Raw genomic sequence first — 15,575 nt, 5'->3', positions numbered from 1 at the left:
TTATTTTAAAATTCTAAAGACCAGCTGCAATTATTTAATACATCAAATTGCTGAAAACTTTTAGCATAATTTAGTGTGCTCAAAACTGTAAACAGTAAATACACATGAAGATGGATCAAATGTGCCAGGAAACTCTTAACTGTATATACAAATGAATGTGCATCAAAGTGTAAACTGTAATGAAAAATTAATGTGTATCATTAGTACCCAGTGAACAATGAAATGAAAAAAAAACAAAAAAAAAACCATGAAATTCCCTTTAGCATAACAGCGCTTTTCTGACTATGTAGATGCATCAGGAAGAGCCAGCTTGTGATATCAGTACTGCCTTACATGGGCAATTTTCAGAGCTTGGGTGTCTCTGCCGGCTGGAATTCACAGCCTGTGACGTCACTGCCTGCGGCTCTCCCAGTTTTTTTGGGGGAAAAAGAAGTTTCACTTTTTGTTGGGATTTGAAACTCATTGATTCTTAGAAAGCGAGGTAAGAAACCCGACTTCACTATTGCAAAACTGCTACGACTTTGTTCTGGGAATCGTAAAGAGTGTCAGAGAAGGGAGGGGGACACGCTGCAGCGACACGTCCTTGTAACACTGTGTAACATTGTTTAGACGTATTGTTCTGCACTGAGAAGGTGATTCAGTAATTGAGCTGTGCAATGGAGGGAGCACGTAGGCTTTGTGAGGATTATGTGTTAGGTTGTATTCCGCTGCATTCCGAGGGTGACATTTGCAGTTGTGTGATTATATTGTATGTATACACTTGCTGTTTTTATGAGAATGTGGGCGTTGTTGTACTTTAGGTTTTTCCCTGGATGAAACTACTGTGGTAGACTCTTCCCTTAACGAACAGAGCCCGTACCACGCAAGGCGGAAGTGAAGTTCTTTGCAGACAGACAGCCTCTCTGAACGGGGCGATGCTGGCAATTTCATTTATTTTTCTACTGTCGTTTCATCCCCGTTTTTAGTATCACGGAGTTATTAACTTAAGCATCCACATGCTACTGGTCAGACACGAATTTGTACCATGTGCATACCAATGCAGCTTGCTTAAAAATTTGCTAACAGGAAAATGTGTTGCAAAGCCACCGCCCCGAGTCATGCTAGTATCTTTTTGTGTGTGGTGTTTTTTTGTGTGCTTTGTACTGTATATTGAGCGATATTATGGTTCACGCACGCCTATAGATCTGTTTTTAAATAAGCATTCCTGCATTCAGATCAGCAGCAGGTCTGTATGGCATCAGTGCTATGCCATCCAGTGTGTTCTGCTATGCAAAAACCAAACAGGAAATCAATTCACTATTTTAACAGGGAATAACATCAATTCAGAACCTCCTAAATATCTCTTGTATTAGCAATTTGGTTTTTGAATTTGAGAGTTGGTTTTCATTAACAGTTGGGTGTAACAAAATATATAAAAATAATATATGTAGTACAGTGGGTGCTGCATGCTATTTAGGTAATGTGTTATTTAGAAAACTACTATCAAAGGAAAGATGCTTTTAAAAAAAGTCTCAAATTTACCCCCAGTCAGATGACCCTGAATAACAATGAGTCTATCGTTTAACTGAATAACTCAGCCTTCTTATTTATATTTCTGATCTTATCTTGGGCCATGCATACAAGTTGGTGCGTGCGTTCGTCACTTTGGTTAGCAGTGTAGGACTGGATAGCTACTGGCGAAAACCACCGCTCCACTATACATGGTAAACACATATATACAGGATGACTAGCTTTATCAGTGTTTATCAAGGTGTTCATTTAACTACATGGTTATAGACGTCCATAGCACATGGCATCTTCAGCACAGTGACACCAAAAGCACAACAAGAAACCAAAAGAATTTCAGTGGGTACTTATTGACATTCAATACATGTAGCCTGTTTCCATTTCAAATGAGGTTTTATAAACCATGTGACTTCAGATTGCTTCAGTGCAAATCAACAAAACATGTAGCAGCGTGACACCTCGGGAATATCATTTGTTGCTTGTTTTTATTGTAAAAGAAGTTAGGAGTTTAAAAAGAAATGCTAGTTCGGTTCACCAAATAAAATAAAACATATATACCGGTATATTTTCCATATGATCTTTTGACTGAGAAAAGATTGCTGTTCTTAACCTAGTGATGAAAGTAATAAATAAAGCAGCTAAAATGATAAATGGGGTTTAATTAACTTGCCTTTTTAAGAACATGGGGAGAAAGAAGCAATTTACGGCAAAATTGGATTTGGCGAGGAAGGGGAGTGGGCGGTGCGCTCCAATGCAGATGAGGCAAGTGTATTCTGTCGTGAGTGTTCAGTGAGATTGAAAAAATACTGAAAACACAAAGAGCATGAACTCTATCTGTCTGCAGTATTAATTCTTCAACAGATACTCTTCTGAGTCAGGTCTGGGACTTCAGGGAGAGAAATGAAAATGGGCTTGTTCAAAGTGATTAACTGGGAGTCGTGGAATAGCGAACTGGAGCATTGCTGGTACTTAAGAGGCTCAGGAAAATTAAAAAGCTGTCTGACAGCAACACGTTCAGAAGGACTGCGGATGCCCAAGTTCCTTTTTTTAGATAGCTTGCTTTCTACGAGCTTCGAGCACAGATTAGATGTCAGGTTCGTCTCGCCTGGGTATCAGGGGATTGCTTTATGGAACCTAAGGCACGCCTCCTTTCTGAGTTGTACAGGGATGGAAATAAGACTCCTATTGCATAGCATTTTCACCCATTCCAGGTTTTACTACAAGCTTGATTAGCCACAGTGTATAGGTAACAAGCCCAGGTGTGTCTAATTACACTCATAGTAAAACCAGGAATAGACCAAACTGCTATGCTGAACCAGCAACCATTTACACACACCAACCAGCAATGATTCACACACACAGCAATCAGCAACCATTTACACACACATCAACCAGCAACCATTCACACACACACAGCAACCAGCAACCAGCAACCATTCACACACACATACAGCACAGCTCATAGTGAGACCAGCAGCCATTCCAATCCAGCCTCACTAAGAAGCAGCATCTCATACAGTACATCCCCACAGTTACAGCAAGGGAGACCATATGAGTCCATGTGCACCAGGACAGTCTGCAAAGTGTAGTCAAGCATAGTGAAAGCATGGTAAAGCATAGGTATGCTCTGCAAAGTACATAGATGGTGTTTGAATGTTATTCTAATGCTGCCCATTAAATTGTTTCATAGACTCGACGAAAGCTTCAGAAGGAAGGACGTGCAAAAGACCTTTATGAGTGTGTTCGCTCAAGAGTGGTATGTACTGCACTGCAGCCCAACCTCCACCCTGTATTGCAGTCCTCAAGCATTAGAAATTTGAAATAGTTCTTTAGTTTTCTGTAGTGTCTTCTCTGGTTCCTGGAAGTTTGTCTTTGTGGCTGGCATTGACAAGCTGCCATGTGGTATCTGTTGCAGGAAAACAATTGAGCGCAGGATAACAACACACTGGTGTCACCAAAACCCAAGCTGCATGTGTTCCTGGCTCATGTCCTGAAAAAAAAACCTGAAACTGAACACTGGGCCGGGTTACTCTTCACTACCCAGTAGACCAGGGATCTCCAAACCTGGTCCTGGAGAGCCCCAGTCCTGCAGGTTTTCTACGTGTCTTTACACCATCAAGGGCTAAAGATCTGGAACACCTGTTAATCTTGACTAATTAAGCCAATAATTGGTGCATTTAAGTAACTGAGAGCTCGGTTTAAATGAAAACCAGAAGACCCAGTAGCTCTCCAGGACCAGGATTAGAGACCTCTGCAGTAGACAATATCAGGTTTTATGTTTTTACAGAACAAGTGTCATACCATTGAGTTGCATTTATTTATCTTTCCAGAAGTAGAGATACTGCCTATTACATACTGGTGTGGTTCTATGGAAAGCTTACCCAAAGCAAAACTGTTCTCGGGCTGTATTCCTGGAGCACTTGAATGTTGTATGTTTGTGGTGCATGGCAGGCACCAGATTGAGTTGTGGCAGGATGGATGGAGGTTACAGTTATGATGTCTGTTCTTCAAAGCTTGTCTGCTCCTTTTTAGTTTAGTTTCAAATGAATAGATTGCACCATTAAAAGATATGATCGTCACTGCTTATCAGCTGTGTATTTCACATGGCATCCTCCTAGGATGCTTTTAATGTTTTAGTGGTTGCAAAAGGTGCAGGAGTGAATCTGCTTTATTTAGCAGTTTGTTACTCGGAAAATATCTTTTTTTTTTGTAGTGGTAAGTTAGATGAAAAGCAGCCCACGTTTTTGGAGCTGGGTTTTAATTGAAGGGGAACTTGTGGGGTCCAAATTTGAATTTATAAGATTTAGAACGACCTCCCAGCGTGAGATTTGATGAAGCCGATTCTGATGGAGTGCAACATCGCAGATGGACAAGGGAGGAAACAAATGAAGATGAAAATGAATGAATCACATGGCCGAGCGTCATCATGCGCACTTTCTGGTGATTATTGCACAGATTCTGGAGAGGGGAAGTGATGCTGTTGGCTTACTGCTGAGTATTGCAGTGGGGATGCAGTAATATTCCACACAGCTCTGACGATAGGTGCACGCGGAATCTCACTGGCTCAATCTCACATCTTAATCTACAAGTGGTACTTCTGGAGCTAAAAAACGAATTCCTTCCTATTGGAGTAATAAGGTATACAATGAGTCCCCGCTGTCCACTCTCACAGCATATTGCAAGGATTCCAATTACAAGCAAGCCAGTTGTGTAGTCAACTGTGGATCCCATAATGAAGGGAGGTGGGGTGGTGGTGCATAGGGATAAAAACCTTTTTATATCCCCAGTAATTCTTTCCATTTGCTTCTGGGCTCTTTTAAGTGATGGGATTGTCCCATTATTTGTTTTTTGCTATTCCCTTTCTTCACCCCCGGAATGGGAAGCATTTCCTTTTTAAAAATGCCAGCAGGATTGATTTTATCACACAATTTAGTGTATTTCTCCATATTTGGAAATGTTTACCTACTGTTAGAGTTAGATGTTGGAGGGTGGGGGAAGGGAGGCGAGTCAGTCTACATGCTCTCTTGAAAAGCCTTTTCTGTCCTCTGTTTTCTTTTTTTTGAGGATGGTAGTAGAGACACACACAGACAGACACACAGAAGGAGAGATGTAAGTAATGTGATGTAAGTAGAGCAACGTTTTCTTTTCTGTCGTTTTTTCTTTTAATTTAAAGTTAAAATATCACATGTCCGTTCTTGAAGAAGTCTAAAAGATTAACACAGGCCCCTTTAGGTTTTGTGGCAGTTAAGCAATCACTGATCTCGACTGTCCGCTTCCATAGCTAACTTTACAACCAAGCTGTATCTGCTGTGAAATAGTGTTGATTCAAGTGATGCAGCAGACGAAGTGCATCAATATATAAGTATGTTGGCTTGATTTTTTTATTTAGTTCAGACTCTATTTCAATTTTGTTGTTACATCAGTGATATGTGTGATTTCAAGTCATCCAAACTTGGATTTGACCTTGTTTTGAAACTGAAAATCATCTGCCTGCCTGCCTCTCTGCCTCTCTCCCTTCATCTCTGAGCTTTTGCCTTTTTTAGGAAAAGGTTTGAAATTGTAGCGTGTGGTCTGGATGAGAAAGTGCAAGGCATGCCCTGACTTGCAAGGCAGGGTGCCTGAAAGCCAACAGCAAACAAAAATAAACTGCACAAGAAACATCTTTCAACTGCTTTAGTCACTTCAACAGCGAGCAGGCCAGTCAGTCCTTCATGCTTACAGTAGATATGTGCTCGGCTGAGGACAGTCTCTAGTGTTCAGAGGCACCCCTTATAGCCCTTCATGTTTACAGTAGATATGTGCTCGGCTGAGGACAGTCTCTAGTGTTCAGAGGCACTCCTTATAGCCCTTCATGTTTACAGTAGATATGTGCTCGGCTGAGGAAAGTCTCTAGTGTTCAGAGGCACTCCTTATAGCCCTTCATGTTTACAGTAGATATGTGCTCGGCTGAGGACAGTCTATAGTGTTCAGACGCACTCCTCCTAACTGTAATGTCGACCTCCTGTCAACATCCAGTCAGGGTGAACTTATTTGTTTATGAAGGCTGGAATGTTCTGTCAGAGTCAGTGACGGGGGCCAGAAATGAACAAGCAAATGAGGGGGGGGGTTATTCCCATGGTCAGTAATAGGGGCTGTGTGTGCTGTCACTCAGCAGCTGACTTAGCCAGCTGGAGCTGGGAGGGATCAAATCTTCCCGGCAAAGCATGAATAAGGTGCTTCAGTCGATCATTCTTTTATTGGGATGCCCACTTTGTGAACCAGATTAGGTGTCTGTTAAAAAAAAAAACATGCCTGTAAATAAATAAAAGAATAAGTGATCACATTTGGAACAAGTACAAAACTCACTTTTTTGACAATTTCCTTCCAGCTAAAAAGATAGCTGATTTCTAAGGATGTTTTACATTTCTTTTGAAATGAGATCATATTGAATGAAAACTGTACAAGAAAGCGACACATTGATGACGGAAGACCCGAGGTGGGATAAAGAAAAACATCTTGGCCATCATGCGTCGGGCCACGAGGCAGAACTGTTATGGTCTTTTCTAAAGAGGAAGCAAATTGTTCTCGGGGCATTTACCGTAGCGGTAATGTTGATAAGAGCCCACTTGTTAATTAGATACAGCCAAGAACACATTAGGTGCTGCTTGATCATTTAGACATTTAGCTTGGAAACATATTTACTGACATGCCTCAGATACATATTTAAATTCACAAGACTTTCTTCCAGTCATCAGTCAGCCATGCATAATTCTGTCTGTGCTGTGTGATGCATATCGGCATGGAATCAGGGCTAACTTATGACTGCCTTTAGTACTATTGTATGCTGGCAGGTTATATAACAATAGCCATGAAGGAACTGAATTCATGAAGGAAGGTGGCTGGAAAAGGGAGTGGTAATTGGATTTCATATAGCTGTGAGGAATGATGTTGCAGACTTTAATGACTGAGGAGTGTGTTAATCGAGTTATATTTTGCTTGGTGGTGCATGAGGCAAAAATAGTTAAGGTTTAACCTTGAAGCCACAAAATTACAAATAGAATGACAATTAAATTAACTTCAGTGGTGCAATTTGAAGTCACACAATTCAGGAAATACTACACCACCCATAACTCAGCTTCATCCAGGTGAGGCTTTTAGCATGGATATTGAGATGTGATGGGCAGGGTAGCAGTCAATGATAAGGGGAGCAGAGGTAGGAAAATGAATTGTGAAACCTTAGCACACCTTTAACAAGGAAAAGTTTGTTAAATAGGAAAAAATAACAATAAATAGGGTGCTGAATGTAAAACAATGTTGGTTTAATTTACTTAAATACTACAACAACTGCAAATGGTTTACTAATTGCCAAAATGAATACTCTCAAACTACATTCATTGAGACATAAGGCACTGATTTTTATTGGCTATTGGTTTTGTGTTTACTTTAGAAAGTCAGTTTCGCATGTTATGTTCTGCTACTAGTTCTACGATTAAACAGTTGTGTCATGTGACTAGCCATTGCTTTACACAGTGCAGACTACTGGGGATAATTACAGCTTGCAGTAACACAGCGGAAGGCAGCTGGGACCGAGAAGGTCTCACAGGTACAATTACTTGGTCATTTATTAATTAGGACATGGTTGAGATGAGGGCTCTGGGTTGCCAAAGCAGCCTGTGCACAAGTCAGCTTCAAATGACTTGTCATCTTTTGTAGATGAGTCATGTCTTCTACAATAATATGACCTAATAAAATAGAGATCTGATGTACAGAGAAGACTCGTGAAAGGTTTTATTTTTTTATTTTATTTTTTTTTTACACTGAGATATAGATTACCAGGTTAATAGGAGGGTCGGTCACCCTGGCTGTTTAACCCCTTAAGGTACACAAGGAATTGAGCGCTTTTTCAAACACTTAAAATACATTTGAGACTGACTCAAGTATCACGAGGAGGAAACTGACAATTTGGACGTCCAGATTCACCCTGTCGGTACATTCTAACCCTGCACCACATTGCAAAAATAAGGACGTTAGCATAGTTTGTCCCTTGTACATTTAAAAGGTTAAATCACGTTACAGTAAAAACAGGTTTTGCCGTAGAAATATCTTCCATAACTATAACACTCAGCAGTGCTAAATTTAGAAATACTTAAAGAAACATAATACATTCCATGACATTTTTTAGGTTTCTTTTATTAAGTTTCTTTCAGTATTTCAGGTTTGTAGCACAGCTGTCATTTCTTTATATACATTCCGAACAGTGATATTAATAACTTAAGAGCTTTGAACAGTTATATTAATCCCATCTTACCCTTGACTGTCTGAATTTGTTTGAAATAGTTTCAGTCAGGGACACGGTGTAACAGTCGTTTACTATAGTAAGCTGTTCATTAGCGTCTTGTTGTGTGTGTGTGTGATAAATATGGTCCCTTATACAGCTTTGTGCACTAATGACTATCAGTTACTGTACCACTGATTCAGAATTGTGTAGGAGAACAACCAAAATCACTGATGTAGAAATATCTGTGGCCCCCAATATAAAAAGCACCCTAATCAATTGAATGATGCCCTGTACATTATATTGTACATGGTGACAAAGTTATAGACCCGATCAGAAGATGTACGTCAAAACTAATTTGGAATATTCATTAGGAAATTGTGCAGTCTCTGGGTTGTGTTTTGTAAATTCTGTTTTGCACTTTGCTAACACTGTGCTGAGATCAATCAGATGTCATCGCTTCAAGGAAGAACATATGAGATGAGTCCCTGTGCCCATGCTGAGTACCATCTGCAGTGAGATTGCATTGACATTCAGTGCCACGTTAAGGGCAAATTTCCAAACAGGACTTAAAGCATTTAATGGGGTTGAGACAGCAACATGTCTGGTACCCTTCAGCTGCTGCCGGCCTTTCATTTTATACAGTATTTCATATAAAAAAGTAAGGGTACATTTTTTGATGCCTGTGAAATTAGCCGGCCTTTGTTTTTCTAGCATTAACAATTCTGATAATACAACAAAAAACACATATTCCTCTTCATTCAACAGCAAAATATTAAATTATTTTCTTTTCAACAGCCTTATAACACCGAAAGTGGGCTGGGTGATATTTAATTAAACCAGGTACTGTAGGGTGTGCCTGCCTAAATACCCTACTGCATTATCCTGCTCTCAACTGCTGTGCCGTTGAATGAAAACTATAATGTGAACCATATCTGAAATGCAGTAATAGTTTATTTTAGTAATTTTTTTTTTTTTTTTTTTAAGCAGTGGGATAACGCCTCTTTAGCAGTAGAACTGTATTTAACTTTTTAATGTATCTCTTAAAACGATTAGGTCCTCTACTCCTTTTACTTAATAATATCTGTGGAGTTTTGGTTTACAGATGGTAGGTAGGCTGAGCAAATATGAAGTCAATTCGAGACGTTATTAGCTTCCAATTTCAGACACAAGTGTATTCTGTGCTTTTCATGCTTCATTCTTTAGCTGAAAAATTGGTGCTGTGGAATTAAGTGAAACTGTTAGGTGAAATAGGACAAAAGTAATGTGGCTGCACTTTCCGTTACCTCACAGCTCCAAATGAAAAACTGATTAGCAATGTTCTCAGAAACTCAGCCCTGCACAGCTGCTTCGCTGAACTTCATGTGAAATGGCTTTGTTTACACATTCTCTTTTTCCCACATGTCCACTCAAGTCACAAGCTGTTTCGGTGGCAGACTCTCCTGAGCGAGAACCTTGTTTGCGCTTTTTTTTTTTTTTTTTTTTTGCAGCCCCACATTTGAAAAATAACAAAATAAATTCTTCCTTACATCCCACAAACCCCAAGCTGGTAAAGTGCCTCAGTGTGTCCTCTTCACCACAGGTTTTGTGCATTAAGAACCGAGCTGCCTGCTGGGGCTTGCCCAGGATATGCAGATGCACTTTGTTTCTTGTAAGCTGGAGCTTCGTGGGTTCTTGCTCTGATGGCAGACTCTGGCAGCCTGCTCAAGCTTGTAGAAATAATAAGGACAGGGTTTTAAAAGGAGCTTATGGAAATGTACAGAAAAAGCCACCAGCAGAGTACCTGTGCAAGTGAGAAAAGATGAGAACATGAAGACCATTAACTGGTTAGCAAACAAGCGAAGTGTCCATCTACACTTCAATTACTATCTCCAGCTTTACCAAGGTACTAAGAACCAAGCCCTGTTAGGTGGCATGACTATGACAATAGCAGGGGGCGCTGCCATTAGGTTGAGCATGGCAGCCAGTTCTTGAGCTCGTTTGTATTCTATCCCAGATTTCCAATGCAGAGTTGCCCTTTACAAGCATTCTCCACGGCCTCCTTGCTTTATTCGGTTTTGTTTTCAGCGCTTCAGAGTTATGGAAACTTTAACCCAAGCTCTTTAACCATGGTCCATGGTACTGTGCACTGGGCTGCTACCGTATTAACAAGCATTCTTCTCATGTACAGTATTAGCTTATTAGATGTAGAATGCACACTGAAGTTTTGACCCCAAGAGGTCCTGTCCTGTTTTAATGAGCTGGATAACATGAAGGCGCTTTGGAATATCTTGACTGAAGTATGGCTCTTTTATTATTGTTATTATTTTTTTATTTTCTGGCCAACAAGGAAACGCTGTCGCTGTAATCATTTTGCAAATGTGTTTATCTGTTTGACTTCCTAGCAGCACTGGATATGCAACCCTGTCATCTTCCTGGTTTTGGAAGTGGTAAGCTGTCAACTTTCTAAAAACGCTTTACCAAAATATAAAAACAGAATGTAACAATATCTGAGGAATGGCAACTATTCAGAATGTGTGCAAACACTTCAAAAAGGAAAAAAATAGAAAAAGAATAAAATGGAAATTAACTTCATTTGCTTTGTAATGTAAAAATAAGAGTGAGGTCTGGTTTAATGATCCTATCCAGAGCGTGTAATACCATCAGCACGTTTCATTGGGTTTAGTAGTGTTTAGAAGGGAGGGGGATAGACCACCAGGATTAATATAATGGACAGCTGAAACAGTGATGCTTTTAGATCACTAAAATAGACCCACTATTTTTCTTGGATGCAAAAATGAAGTGTGAATCCATTTAGAGGGATGGTACTGTATTTCCTCCCTTTCTATTATTATACTTTTTTGGTTTTTAGAAATTATGTTTCTTGGGATCGGAAAGGGCCGAATGAAAGAGGATAAGAATGTGTAAACAGGAACTGGCAGAGTCTAACCCAAGAGGCTGTGGTGTACGCCACATATGGATTTCAAGGGCTTGAGAAAGACATTACTGCACAAATACCAGCCATAGTGAGCTGCCGAGGGGCTGGGAGGGTGAAATGGGAGCCTTGTTCATTTAGTCCAAAGAGAAAGTTATTATGCCACTGTAATAACATAAGAATTGTTTTTTCTAGTAAATGAAGTCAAATGCTGTCGGCAGTAGAAGGGATTGACTATCTTCTGTTTGTTACCATAAATAGATTTGCAATCTGCCTGTGCTTTTTGGTCTTTGTGATCAATAGAAACTCTGTGCAGGCCTGTGCAGAATGACTGGCTGTACAGTATAAGTATAGCTGTATGTGTAACCCATTCTTTTCAAGGCTGTATGGTAATACATTTCTGTTAATCATTAATTCCCGGATTCTTCTGGGAAGTGCAGCTTATTATCTTACCAGAAGCAGCATGTTTTTTTTTTTTTTTTTTTTTTAAGTTTTGTTTTATCCATCCTAGTTTTAAAGAGAAGTGGTTATTGGTTTACTCTATGTAACACAGTCCTTACCGGTAGTATATGCAAGCCTGATAAGCTACATTGGATTTCTGCAGCACCTATATAGCAGTGCTGCTGTTAGGGTTAACTGGATGATCATTAAATCAGTTAGACACTGTATAAATATATATTTATATAATATGAATTATTCTTTGCTGACACAGAGTTTGACCAGCTGCTGGTATGGAGTCTGCGTTTCGCCTGCTACTAAAGCCTTCAATAACACATCCCGATGTGTTGACCTAATCAGTTACTGGAACAGTTTACATGTGTAGCAATCCCAAAAAAGCCCAAGTCAAAATATTTATAGGCAAGTACAGTTATTTGCAGGAATAGCATCTAAAGTTTCTCCCTGTGGGTCAAGGTCGTGCTTCCCTTCTTGGAGTGCTGGGCTTAGGGGACAAAGTCTCTGCACATAGCTGCTGGTTGTTATTTTTTCTTGCACTAACAGCCAGTGCTAAAGATTAAACAAACAGGCCACTGTTCTAACTGGTGCAAGTAGCTTAAAAATGCTACATGTTGTTCAGAAAATGCTATTTGCTTTTGAGTTTTTTAAGTATGTCGACACTTCTCACTGCTCTGAAAAAAAAACAACCTAATCCAGTCAGCGTGCAAAAGCAGTATTAAAAACAAACTTCTAAAGGCTTCAGGGAAAACAGATGAGCTCAGATTTCCTAGAAGTTTCCTGAAAAGAGCCATGAAGGCACTGTCTACTTTGTGAATAATCTTCATGGGCTCAATAAACTACACCTTTCACTAAGAAGATATCAGATTAAAACAAAAAATAAAACTCACTAAGAAGTAAGAGGGAACATAGTGTTATTGTAAAAAAAAAAAAAAAAAAACTGTAAACAGGAATGCAAAACATATTGAAGCCTTGTCTATTTCTCGATGGACCTATCAATTAACACACACTTATAATTTGAGAGGACTTGGCATCTCGCCTGCCTCCTAACTCAGCATTCACATTTATTTGTACTGACAGCTCTGCTAAACAAAACACTGCTCTTTTACCAGGAAACAAATGATCCATCTGTCAGCCAAATCAAAAGCACCCATTTGAAACTGAGCTAAACGATTTTAGAATGTGTGCACTTTTTGTTTGAATGTTGAATTAGTGCTGAAAGGTCTGTGTTACTGCCTACAGCTCTGGCCAAACATTTTGCATCATTTACAATTTTAAGATTGAGACATAATTAAAAAAAAAAAAAAACTATATGAATATAATTTAGATCTTTAATTTAACATCATGTAATCAAAGAAACTACAAAATGATATTGCAAAAGTCTACCGGAAGCCATAATATTAGTACAGAGTTTCATGATAGATTTTAAAATGTTACATTTTTTCCATTTTTGTCCTTTTTTCATTTTTAATATATGGAAAACTACAAAGCGATGCTATGTAATTCAGTGTGCTAATGTAACATTATTCAGTAGGCTTCATTCATCTTTATGAAGCAAGATTAGTTAATTCTATAGAGTGATGCAACACTTTGGCTGTAGCTGTACAGTAACTGGCTTTCATTCTATTGATTCGTTCGTTCGTTCTTTCTTTCACTGTAACACTGGGATTTGCTGCCTTAGGCCTTCCGTGAGAATATGTACTGTTTCCACCCCTCCCAGGTCAGCAAGTCCATCGTGACAGGCCCGTCTATATGAGCAGTGCACTCGTTCACCCCAGGCTTGTGTTACTGTCAGGCCAGGGGGTTCAGAGGGTTTATATGTTCTGCTTGTGTCCTGCTTTGATGGTGTTGCTGTGATTTGAAACATCCTGACTGCCTGTGTTTACATATTGAAGGTTGCTGGTTCCCCCCCACCTTCTCACTCTGTACCCCCATCCCTCCCACCTTCAGGGGGCTTACCCCCCACTCCTGTTATGTGCCTTCCATGTCTCACATTAGCGCTGAAAGATGTTTTCTGTGGTGCGACCAGTATAACCTCCCAGTAAAGGAGAGCAGCCTACCCTGATTTACTGCCAGGTAAAATACCCCGTTGCACACTACACTGTAAACTACACTGCAGACCACTCTCTGTCAACCCCCTTCACACGCTTAGGACAGGCCTTTGCAGGTCTGAGCAATTGGTGAGCAAGCTGTATCAACCAGAACTGTAACAATTTGAGCACTGGGCAATTTCATCACAAGCCCCTTCATAAAAGCAGCGGCACCCTGCAAACATGTCAAAAATGCATGCTGATATTCCAGTTTTTGCAAATACCTTTATCTCCAAAGTTACATTTAACTTCATAACGCTGCTCCCTAAAACTTTTTATTTAAATGAAAAGCAGTGTGTTTTTTTGTTTTTTGTTTTTTTGGAGGGGGGGGTGGGGGCTGGTTTGGTTAAATTTGGTTCCTTCAATGCTATTAACTATGAAAGCCTTTGATCAACTCTTGTAAAACCAAGTTTTCAAAATTATCCAGACAAACTCTTTAATGTTCATTCAAAATGAAAGGCATAAAGACCTTTTCAAAGAGTAAATTGCATTTCTTCGACTGATGAGCAGTCTTTGAAATTATGTTAATAGTGTAATGTACGTGAATTGTCTGATCACTTAGGCTTTTTCAGCAGTGTCCAGGGTTTGAGCAGTAAATTGCTGAGATAATGTGAGTATCTGTCTTTTTGCTTTTGCATTAAAAGGGGCAGTTAGGTTGAAAACTGTTTTTAAAATAAATTATCATACTGGACTTAAAATTAAAATTAAATTGCTGCCATTAAATTGCAGTTTTGATTTAAATCAATCAGGATATTTTTCTCTTGACAACATAGTTGCACCCTCAATCTCATGGCTGAATCTTTCCATTATGCAGACATAAAATATAAGACGCGGGACAGTGAAGACTAACTAGACATAGCTGTGAATAAAACCGACTCTATAACAATACAGCACAAAAGGAATGAACTGGTCTCCCAAGGGACTGGGTCGTAAGAGCAGTTCAACAGCCAATACAGCACTGTAATTGTCGATAGAGAGAGTCTTGCAAAACTCAGAAATTACTATAGTTTCAACAAACAAACTGATTTTAGTGACAGTTAAAATTGAACTAAACTATTTAGAATTAACATGCACGGTTGCTTTCACATTTTTGATTCACCATGGGAACTGGCAGGAACACAAAAAGCCCTAGAAGTTTTGTGGGGTTTGGTAACATGCCTCAAAGAGAAGGTAAACCGTTTCTGGCTGTGGAATAAAGAACTGGAGAAAGGGCCGAGTCACGAGTGCGTAGTTTCATGTGCCGCTTTGATCTTGGAGAAGTTTGGGTCATTTTCGAGTAAGGCAAGTTTGAGCATTCACTGAAAGGGGTTTCCCAAATGCACAGTTAATCATTATGGAGTCCTGAGTACAGTGTGTTGAGAGCACTTGAACAGCACTTGTCACCTTTATCAGGAGTCTGGATCACCGCTTGCATTCGACATGCCATTCATTCACACGTTCAATTAGGCTGGGTTCTTTTGATTCCCCCTGATATTCAGTGGTGGTCCTAATGACGTGGCCAGGGAGCACATGGTAACAAAGCCCTGTTTTCACAAGCTTGCTCTTCATGTCAGCACCTGCCTGTTTCTATACACCACCCTCCCGCTGTCCCTCGTCTCCAGAGCACACTCGAGCGACCGGGTTTTGACATACTGGGTGTTTTTTTTTTTTTGCTTAATATGCTTCTTGTATATGAAGCAGTGTAAATACATTGTGATCCGCTCTGTGACCTGTGCTAAAGAATGTTCTAATTCGGCACAATTTGATAAGCGATTCTTAGATGCATGTAGAGCTCAGACCCCCGGGCTGGGTTCCGATTGAACCTCGCTTTCACTCCCTTAGTCAGAAACTGACCTTGAGCCAGGGTTAATTGAGATCA

General features: G+C 39.8%; 1 protein-coding gene across 6 annotated transcripts in view; it reads left to right on the top strand.

The window, feature by feature from the left end:
• Nucleotides 1-319: 319 nt before the first annotated feature.
• Nucleotides 320-15,575, top strand: part of LOC117423634 (lipoma-preferred partner homolog) — a 113,970-nt gene continuing 98,714 nt past the window's right edge. For 2 of the 6 annotated variants that reach the window (XM_034039699.3, XM_034039696.3), the window contains exons 1-2: nt 320-481; nt 3,197-3,262. The gene's annotated coding sequence lies outside the window, so the exon portion shown is untranslated. Of the gene's footprint in view, nt 482-3,196; nt 3,263-5,025; nt 5,130-15,575 lie in introns of those variants that run through there. The other 4 variants (XM_034039700.3, XM_034039695.3, XM_034039697.3 and 1 more) reach the window with 3 other exon arrangements.

This window comes from Acipenser ruthenus, chromosome 17 (genome assembly GCF_902713425.1).
Source record: "Acipenser ruthenus chromosome 17, fAciRut3.2 maternal haplotype, whole genome shotgun sequence".
NCBI lineage: Eukaryota > Metazoa > Chordata > Actinopteri > Acipenseriformes > Acipenseridae > Acipenser > Acipenser ruthenus.
This window is presented reverse-complemented; position numbering and strand designations above follow the sequence as displayed.